General features: G+C 55.8%; 1 pseudogene; it reads right to left on the reverse strand.

Annotated features, from left to right (window-relative positions):
• Positions 1-824: 824 nt before the first annotated feature.
• On the reverse strand, positions 825-1,876 carry LOC119358191 (annotated as a pseudogene).
• Between the last annotated feature and the right edge of the window lie 8,309 nt (positions 1,877-10,185).

Consider the following 10,185-nt stretch of genomic DNA (forward strand, 5'->3'; position numbering starts at 1 on the left):
GCAAAGTGCGGGCCGCACAACAAATCATTTGACATGGATGCCGAAGAGCGTGCTTAGGGTGTTATCTCATACTATATTATCTAAAACCTGTTTGTAGACTTTGTGGTACTGTTATGAAGCCGCCTGCTAGTACTACTATGACGTATGGTTATGATTTATCGTGTGCAAATAGTGTATGTTGTGACTATATTATGCTGTTGTGTCTCTCTGTGTATGCTGGTAACCTCATCACTCCCAGAAGAGGTTACCACAACACCTGTGTTATATGTAACCAAACAATAACACTTTCATCTGGAAAGAACATGGAGGAAACAAAACACTGTTGCCTATGTTGCTGCTCAGCCAGCTGGAGCGGATGCAGACAAATGAACTATGTGCAGAACATGGGTTTTGAGCTGTATATATGGACTTAGCCAGGTTGAGTAGTGCTACAGATGCAAAGTGACAAAAATAGACGCAGGGATGCAGCAGGTAACCAAACATGCCCAAACTAATTTGTAAGAAACAATTGATTCCTGTCTTCCGGGCTTTGACATCACCTTCTCCGTTAGTAGTGCTGACTAAATTACAAAAAGGGAGAGAAGAAAAACTCACTAAAATTAGAACGTGCTTCACGTGGGCTAGATCATATTTGGATCGGATCAGTCCATATAACAATAATAATTGTCGCAAAAGAAATAGGAATTATTCTTACAATTAAACTAGTACATAAATAAATAGATTAACATTTGACAAGAAATTGATCAAACCACAACAGAAAATAAAGATTTATTTTGATGAAAGAATAAAAATCTATTCCATGATTTTTTTGGGGGGGTCCTAGATTACTTCGTCCCGGCGGCAGATACCTCCTTGTCCCCCGATTCAAGCTTTGCCATGTAGCGTGTGAACCCGTTTCTTAACAAGACAATTCCCGCTATTCCCCGCGCAGAAAGAAACTCCACACAAGCATCTTTGAGCCCCTCACAGAAGTGCTGATCTGCAACTGCCAATGTACTTGTAACGGTCTGCACGTTGATGCTTTTGGATAGCTTCTCCTCACACATCACCTTAAGCCTGTCCAGCCTATACCGGTGTGCTGCGACTAGCAAGTGCTGCATGGTAGCAGCATCGTAACCTTTCTCGTTACATGGGGGCAGCGAGTCGTGTAGATGAAGTGAAGAAGCATCTCGAAGATGGCCGGCTCCATGTCGGGAACCTCTATGCACTGCGTGTCCTTATCCGCCATCGGGCCAAAGAACTGAGCATCGAAAATCGGCGATTGCGCAGCAAGCATGAACGTATGCGCGCTGAACTCCCTGCCACCCACGAGGAACGTGACGTCGGTGCCCTTCCCGTCTTTAAGGGTGCGCTCGAGGCGGCCGGACCGCTCCGGCGGAGGAACCACGACGAGATTCCTTGGGCACTCCTCCGGGGGTGGTTCTATGATCACGGTGAGAACGCACCTTATTGTCAGTAGGCGAGGGCACGATTTTAGCTTCGATTTCTCGATGAAAACACCAAAGTAAACCTTTTCCGGAGAAAAGATTCTCTCCACTGCGTCCGGGGTGGTCAGCAATTCCACTTTCCCTCCCTTGTCCAGCAAGGTTATGGTGAGCTTTGCCCTCACATCCTTCGTCAATGAGCTGAGACAAAACAAGAATGCTAACGCTTTTTCAGAGTCCTTGGTGTGTCCGTCCGGGTAGAACCTGATATTCCAATCGTAGCCGCCGACCCTGAACGTGCGGGAGGTGATGTACGTGCCCATGCCCTCAAGCAGAGGGTAGTTGGTCACCTTGAAATCATGTGTCGCGCCCTCCGTGACGCACCTGGACCAAGTCTCCCGTAGTTGGAGGCCTTCGCCGTGGCCAACGGCAGCGGCCCCGTTCCGAGCCATGGCAGACGAGAACGCTGCAACGCAGGCGTTCCTGGTATCGATCAAGTTTCTCTGCTCCGTGAGTCAATGGATATATACGTGGAGGATTGTTGCTTCGTACCGTAACATGTTTCCTTTTCTCAAGTCATTAGGTGTGACGTAACCTTCTCCAACTCACTTTGCTTTTGCATCCCGCGATGGGTGTTGTTGGACTTGGACAGCTCTCGGAGCTTTAGTTTAGTACACGATTGCTTCCATGATTTTCCCTGATTTCTGGATGGTCTAAAGCCAATGAAGCAATATACTCCCTCTGTTCCAGAATATAAGGTGCATCAGCTTTCGTGCAAGTTAAACGATTGTACTCCTGAATCCTGAATCCTCGTCGCGTCCTCAGGCTGTCTACTAATAAATGGTGCGAGGTCTAGGTTCAGTTCATCTTCCACAAGCATGTCGTGATGAGCAGGGGCTGAGACTACTTCTGCAAGAAGCACAAGATCTTCCCCGGCGAGCTACTTGTCCTGAGGCTATCGCCTATCGATCCTGTGCTTCAACGTGCAGATCTACAGCGCCTCCGTTGGCACCGCCTCCTCGCAGCGATGCTCTTCTTCTTCCTCTTGGTTGCCTCAGACAACTCTCTCTTGTTTATTTCTTTCTCTCAAGAAAACAAGGACACACACCGGGGCAGAAAACACACACGCACACACATTCACCAGGGAGAAAAATAGCTTTGCCTTTGCTCCCGGTGACAATCACAGGCGCTACATGGTTTCCTTCAGCCCTCACGGCCTCGTCATTTTCTCATAAACCAAATCAGTACATATATACAAGGACCTAGCACTTATGCCACACACTCACTCATGCCTTATCGTTCTCCTGGAATCTCTCTAGGAGCAACAAGACGCGGCCGTGCTGCTAACAGACCCATGCATGCACTAACAAACTCCCAGATTTTCCTCTAGCTATTTTGTCCAGCCGGTCAGGTTCTAGTCTATTACTGCATCACTGCAGCCTCACGTCGCCATCGTCACCTCCTCGTGCTCGCCGTCTCACATGGCAGGCCGGCAGCTCGCCTCCTCCGCACGTCATCGTTGAACCTTCACCGGACAAACAGCACCCTAGACTAGAGTACATGCAGAACAAAACCGCACGAGAAAAACTTTGGAAGCCCCCGCTCCTGCCCCCGCTCCCCCGCTCCTACGGTTTCCCCGCCGCCGCCGGCGGCTCGTCCGTGCGGAGCCGCTGCCGCGGTGGCCGGAGCCCACCGGAGCCGCCGCTCCCTCCTCCTCCCGTTCCCCTTCTCCTCCCCCCTCCCCCCTCGACGCCCCCATACCTCGCGCCGCCTCCCCGAGCGAGGCGGCCGGGGGCCATTCCTCCGCGCGCCCCTCCCTCCTCCCGCCGCCGTCAGCGCGCGCCGCCGGCCCTCGGCTGCGTGATGCTGGCGGCGGTGGACTTGCCCTTCCCCGCGTGGGTCAGGGTGGACACGGTCCGAGCCGGTCCGGTCCCGGTCCGAGCCGGCGTTTGGACCGGCCGCCGGCGGTCCGAGCCGGACCGGACCGAGCAGCCGAGCGGTCCTGTTTTCAAGGACCGGACCAGCGGCGACGAAGCCCGGGCTGGACCGAATGGACCGAGCGGACCGGGAACCCACCAGCGTCGATGTGTGCGGGTGCAGCGGCGAGGTGGGCGATCGTGCGTGAGTGATGTGATGAAGTCGAGGAGCAATACCGACGAACTGAATCTTCTGAAACCGACGAACTGAATTTTCTGAAAGTTTGACAGCACATGTGTTTAACTGACGAACCGTGTGCATGTGTGAGCACGTCCACGTCTTGACTCAGTTTCAGGTTAGTTAGATTAAGCCGTTGTTGGAGGTCGTGGGATCGCACGATTTCTCATGCAGCGACAACATAGCTGCGTACGGGTGGACGCGAGACGGCACGGCCGCAATACTCGTTCATGGCTTTTCTTTCGTTCCTTTCAGTTGTAGTGTCTTGACCCACAGCTCGAGTCATGGCATGATTTCAGCTCATGCAGCCGCAATACCCGCAGGAATTGATGCCACCGTTAGGTTTGAGGCCATGTTCGAGAACTCCAGAACGGCGGCAGTTCACGCACGACCATGATGGCGACCGACGGCAAGAGGATACGGCGCACGGGGAGGAGAGGAAGGAAGGGGAGGGGAACCTCGGGGACATGGTGGTTCATCGTGGGGCTGCCGGTGGCTGCGACGACGACGAACGGCGACGGCGGTGACTGTGTTTTCTCGGTCCGACTGAGCGGCTCGGTGAAAGCCCGGACCGGACCGACATTTTCTCGGGCCCAATATTGCAGCCCGGACCGACCAGTTTTGCTACCGGTCCTGGACCGTCCGGTCCGGTCCTGAACGGGCCACGAGCGGGCCCAAAAGCCCGCTCGTTCCGTCCAGCCTGACGCGTGGGGTCCTCCCCTGCTCGGGCGGTGATGGCCGGCGACGGTGCGCCTCGGCCGGTGGCGGTCTGGCATCCTGGTGTGGAGGCTGGCGGTGCTCGCCGTGGTGGTGCCGCCTCTTGGCGGCGGGGTGGTCCGGTGGTGCGTCCCCGGCTTAGATCTGGGCCCGTAGGGTCCCTTCTGGGTCCTTGCGGGTCGGCTCCGGCGCGACCGCGACGCTCCCTATATGGGGAGGCAGGGGAGCGGCTTTGACTGGACAGCGACGCCGACGGCGTGCCAGCTGCTGCGCGGAGGCGGGAGCTGTCCGGGCCTTTGAGGGCCCGGCCGGGCCTGTGGGGCCACGTGCCCGGTAGGCTCCTGCCATGGCGTCCGGTCGGCTACCGTTGTGGACGGTGGAGGTGGGGCCCTCCCGTATGCCGACGGTTCTGTTGCTCTAGTCCCAGCTCCTCTTATTCGTTATGCAGACCATATTCGCGGTGCCGTGGTGAGACAGCGAGGGAAGCTTCGTGTCCGTATTGGCGCAGAGTGGTGGTCGGTCTGGTGGCGAGCTCCGGAGTGCCTGAGGTAGAGGCTGGGATCGGGAGAAATCTCTGTTGGCTTGGCCGACACCGACGCGGTGGCGCCTGAGGGTGCCGCCGGACCTTCCTGGAGGGCGTCGGGGCTACCCTGCCTCTCTTCTCGCCGTGTACCGGGGGAAACCCTTGGCAGCAGCGTCGTCATCGTCGTGTCCCTTCTTGGAGGTGTTGTTGGGTACCGGCACTTCGGAGTCTCGGAGCTTGTGGGCGATCTCCGGTGGACGCAGCGGTCACGCGGCTTCGTCGTTTTTGTCGATCCGCCGTTATCGGCATTTGTTTCTTTTCTTTTTCTCTTTCCTTTCTTTTGGGCGTGTTTGTGTTGCTTCCGCTCCAGCCCCTATCATTGGTTGTATCGGTTGGTTGCTTTGCAATACAAAGCGGGGGAAAACCCTTTTTCTTACATGCAGAACAAAAATAGACATGCACATAGATATGACAAGATTAGTTCTAAGAGTCACGTCCCTAATCTTGTCATGCCAACTCCAAAACCTCATTCGGATCACCCGCAACACTTTTCTGCCCTGGATGACGCTGTCGCAACTCCAATCACCATGACATCTTGCTGCAAGCAGCAGCCACCTCTTGACGTGGATGACACCTTCGCGGCGCCCGTCACTATATCGTAGTAGCGACTCATTTTGCGGATGGCATCACACCACCATTGAGGACACCATCGACCAGTTCATGCTGATCCTCAGCGGCATCGCACCGCCTCTCCTTGTAACAGCATCACACCATCGTCGTGGCGGCGTCGCACCGCCATCTCCTCCAAATGGCATCGCACCGCAATCAGCTATTGGCGGCATCGCACCACCGATAGCCTCCTTCTCGCGCCGTCGGCCTCCATCTCTCGCATGGAGTCCGCCGTGCCGTTGTCACCGGATCGACAAGGCTCTGCTATCAATTGTTGGCACCGCCTCCTCACAGCGCCGGTCTTCTTATTCCTCTTGGTTGCCTCACACAACTCCCTCTTGTTTCTTTGTTTCTCTCAAGATCACGAGGAAACACAGCGAGGTAGAAAACACACACGCACACACACATTTACCAGGGAGAAAATTAGCTTTGCCTTTGCTCCCGGTGACAATCACAGGCGCTACATGGTTTCCTTCAGCCCTCATGGGCTCGTCATTTTCTCATTAACCAAAGCAGTACATATACACAAGGACCTGGCACTTATGGCACACACTCACGCAGCGGAGCTGACACATTCGGCCACTAGCACCACCTCTCCACATACTAGTAAATGCTACTATCCCATGCCTTATCCTTCGCCTGGAATCTCTCTAGGAGCAACAAAGACGCGGCCGTGCTGCTAACAGACCCATGCATGCGCTGACAAACTCCCAGATTTTCCTCTAGCTATTTTGTCCAGTTGGCCAGGCTCTAGTCTCTTACGCACTTGCTGCATCATACAGCCATGCCGCCTTGTGCATCACTGCAGCCTCACGTTGCCATCGGCATCTCGTCATGCTCGCCGTCTCACACAGCAGCCCGGCATCTTGTCGTGCTCGCCGTCTCACACAGCAGCCCAGCATCTCGCCTCCTCCGCACGTCATCGCTGAAGCTTCACCGGACAAACAACACTCTAGACTAGAGAGTAAATGCAGAACGAAAATAGACATGCACATACATATGACAAGATTAATTCTAACAGCGGATCCGGCATGGCCAGTGGCCCTCCCTCCTGCGCCCCGTCCCTGCAAGTTTGCTCCTGGTGGGAGGGGACGGCCTCTGGTTGCTGCGGAGCCCGCTGTTGGCTGGATCCAGGTTTCTTGTCATCGGGGCAGGGCCGGTAAGTGCTCGGCTGCTTCATCTGGTTCTGGGATTCTGCGTGCCGCCCTTGACGAGGAGCTTGGTGGCTCCCCGTCATCATCTTCCTCATGTGGTGTTTCCCCGTCTGCTGCGCCGCCGGCGGCAGGGCTCCCGGGGCGGTTCGTGCCGTCGGTGCCGCTTGACCTAGATCTGGTGGCCGCTCCGTTGGCTATTGGGCCGCTGCATGGGCCCTCTGGGGGGCTTGTTGGGCCTCTCGCTTTTGCCCCACCAGGTGGGCCATCTCCTCTCCCTCTCTCGTCTATCATCGACTTTCCCCCTCTAGTTTCTTTTGGCCCGGTTAGGACTCCCGCAGTGCCCCCTCCTCCCCCCTCTTTGTTGGCCCATTCAACCCGTCGGGCCCAGGTGAGCGCGGCTTCGACCGGCTACTTATGGATTCCTCGTGGCTCCTTCCCCCTCTGTTAGGGTTTCCGACTTTCGCTGCAGATTTGCGCCACCATCACTTTCCCATCCGTCGTCTCGTCAGATCTAGCCCTCCTCCTCCCCTTCTCCTTTCCTTTGCTGCGGTGCTCTCCATGGACAAATCTCGGGGCTCGTTGTGCGAGGCCGTGTCGAGCTGTAAGCGGCCGCGCGAGGCGTCGCCCAAGTCGGCGATGGATCTGGAACTCGAGGCCAAGCTCCGCTCCAAGCTGGAGGCGGAGCAGGCGGCCCGCGAGCAGGCGGCTCGGGACTGTGCGGCCTGGGCTGCAGGTCCGGATTGGTCGTAGCGCTCGGAGCAGGGGCACGCCCCTGGCTCTGGGCCTCCGCGGCCTGGATCTGGTCCTTCTCCTCCTCCTGTGGTGGATCCATGGGAGGCGGTGGCGGCCTCTGGTGGTGGGGGCTCTTCTTCCTCGGGTTCCCTGCCTGTGCCCGACGCGGGGCGCGGCGCGCCTGCCCCGGGGCGGTTCCCTCCTCCTCGTCCGGCTGGTGCGGGTGTGGGGTCCCGTCCGCCGCCCCGTTCCTTCGTGGGGGCGGCGTGCTGCCCCTCCGGTCCTTTCCCTGGTTCTTCCTCCTCTCCGAGGGTGGGGGATGGGATCCTGCCTCCTCCTCCTCCCTTCCCGCATCCCCGCCCCTCCTCTGCCTCCCATAGAAACCCTTCTGCGCTTACCTGCTTCGCCTGCCACAAGCCCAATCACTTCCAATCTCACTGTACCAACCCCCCTTTCTGTTTGATTTGCCGATCTGATGGGCACCTCACGGTCAATTGCACTAATAGACTGAAACCTCCCTCTCTCCTCTAGTTTGGCACGGGTCTCCCTGGTTGTGCCTTCTTTGCTTTTGATTCTGATCTGCCTACTCTGGAGGTGGCCCCCTCGCTCTCGAATGCTGCTATTGTTTATGTGAAGGTCCAGAAGATCTCTCCCCAGACCTTACTCGATGGGCTCCGGATCTGGGATGAGGCTGGATGGGATTGGCAAGTGGCCCAGATATCTGACCATGAGTTTTCAGTGGTGTTCCCTTCCAAGGAGTGCCTGCGGATGATTGCTTCCTATACCAGCTTTCCCTTCCCCTCAACCAACTAGTCGTCTCGGTCAAGCTGGCAACTTGCAATGGTACGGCGGTTGGCCCTCTCTCTCAGGTCTGGGTGCTCATTGATGATTTACCAGCTGGTCTCCGCTCGTCCGCCTTTCTCATGGTGGTGGGGGTTCTAATTGGGAAGCCCGTGGAGGTGGAATCGGAATCTCTGACTAAGGTTGGCCTCGCTAGGATGAAGATTTGGTGCCTGGATCCGAGTTGTGTTCATGATTCGATCGACGTTTCCCCCTCTCCCAACGGTATCAGGCTCAGGGTGCGGGTGGAGGGGGCGGCTGCCTATCAACCCCCTCCTCCCCCTTCTCCTCCTTCTAATCCCACTGATAAACACGATAAGGACGGGGATGGATCGATGGGTGGTAACAACCAGAGTGATGGCTTCAATCTCCGTTTCACCCAATCTGAATGGGATGGCTTGGCTGAGTCTGAAAGGGAACTATTCCAGTCTCAAGCTCCCTCTGGTGCTGCCCCTCGGGAGTCTTTGGCGATCCCTCCTACTGATTCCATGGCGGATGTTCCTGATGCTGCTTCTCTGAAGATTCCGTCTGTGGCGGCTACCCCCATGTCTGGTGCTTGCTCCAACCTCCCGGCCCGCCCGATCTCCCCCACCCGCTCCGGGATTGAGGATCTCCCTGCCTCCCCTGAGCGTGATGCGGTGGGTGCCCAGTCCCAGCGGAAGAAGAAATCCTCGGTGCGCAAATTCTCAGCTAAGAGCAGGAACTCTCTGGGCTCTAAACAATCCACTGCCGGTGTCTGCCGTCGTCTCGACAAGGAGCTCGGGTCCATGTCTCGCTCTGGTCCGTCTTCGGCTTCCCCCATGCCTCGGGCGCAGGCGATTCGGTCGCCGGCGTCTACGGCTCGCAAAGGACGGCGGGTGGCCAACTCGAGTGGCTCTGTTCTGGAGCGAGCGGAAAAGCGGGCTGCTGCGAAGGATCTTCCTACCTCAGGTACTCATCCCACTCATTCCGTTGGTTCCTCTCCGGTTCGTCTGGTTCTACCTACTTTGTCGGATAATCATCTTTTTAAAATCATGTCGGATGTGGGAGTGGTGGTTGATTCTAATGTGGGCTCTCCTAGTTCTCTTCTTGCAATCATTCGGGCTAACGAGGCTGCTCAAGCGGCCATTGCCAAAGCTAAGGAGGCCGTTGCCTCCGACGCTACTGTGTCTATTGATCCTCTGGGTCCGGAGGCGGGTCTGGGTGTTGGTAGTGGCCAGCCCTAGCCTGGTCCCTCCAGGAGGGGCACTTCTAAAAGAGTTAAAACCTGCGCGGCTCCTAGCAGGTCTAGTCTCTGCATTAAGAATCTTTCTTATAAAGGAAAGCTTTATTTTGGAATATTAGAGGGTTCGGCGCTAGGGGGCGTCGTGACCAAATAAAAGATTTGATCCGCTCGAACCATATTGACTTCGTGGGGTTGGTTGAAACTTTTAAGGAGTCCTTTTCCCCTAATGAACTTTCTGCCATCGTGGGTATGGATAGATTTGATTGGCATGTTTTACCTTCCTCGGGCCAGTCGGGTGGGATTCTGATAGGCTCGAATAAGGACATCTTCGATGTTGTTGCTTATGACCATGGGATCTTTTGGGTTAGTGTTGTACTCTGTCTTAAAGCGCTGAATACTCTAATGGAGGTAATAGTGGTTTATGGGCCTGCTGATCACTCTATTGCTCCTTTGTTTCTTAACAAACTTTTTGTGAAGATCAAATCCTGTAACCTCCCGATGGTTATCAGGGGTGATTTTAACCTTCTTCGCCTCCCTTCTGATAAAAGCAACGATATCTTCTCTTGGCCTTTAGCGAATGCTTTTAACGACTTTATTAGCTCCAATGCTATTCGTGAACTTCCCCGGGTTGGAGCCCGCTTTACTTGGTCTAATCACCAGGTTAATCCTATTAGATCTATGCTTGATAGAGTTTTCATCTGTCCTAGGTGGGACTCCCTCTTTCCTAGGGCCTCCCTTGGTGCCAAATGTATTGTTGGCTCTGACCAT

This window comes from Triticum dicoccoides, chromosome 2A (assembly GCF_002162155.2).
Source record: "Triticum dicoccoides isolate Atlit2015 ecotype Zavitan chromosome 2A, WEW_v2.0, whole genome shotgun sequence".
In the NCBI taxonomy this organism is placed as follows: Eukaryota; Viridiplantae; Streptophyta; class Magnoliopsida; order Poales; family Poaceae; genus Triticum; species Triticum dicoccoides.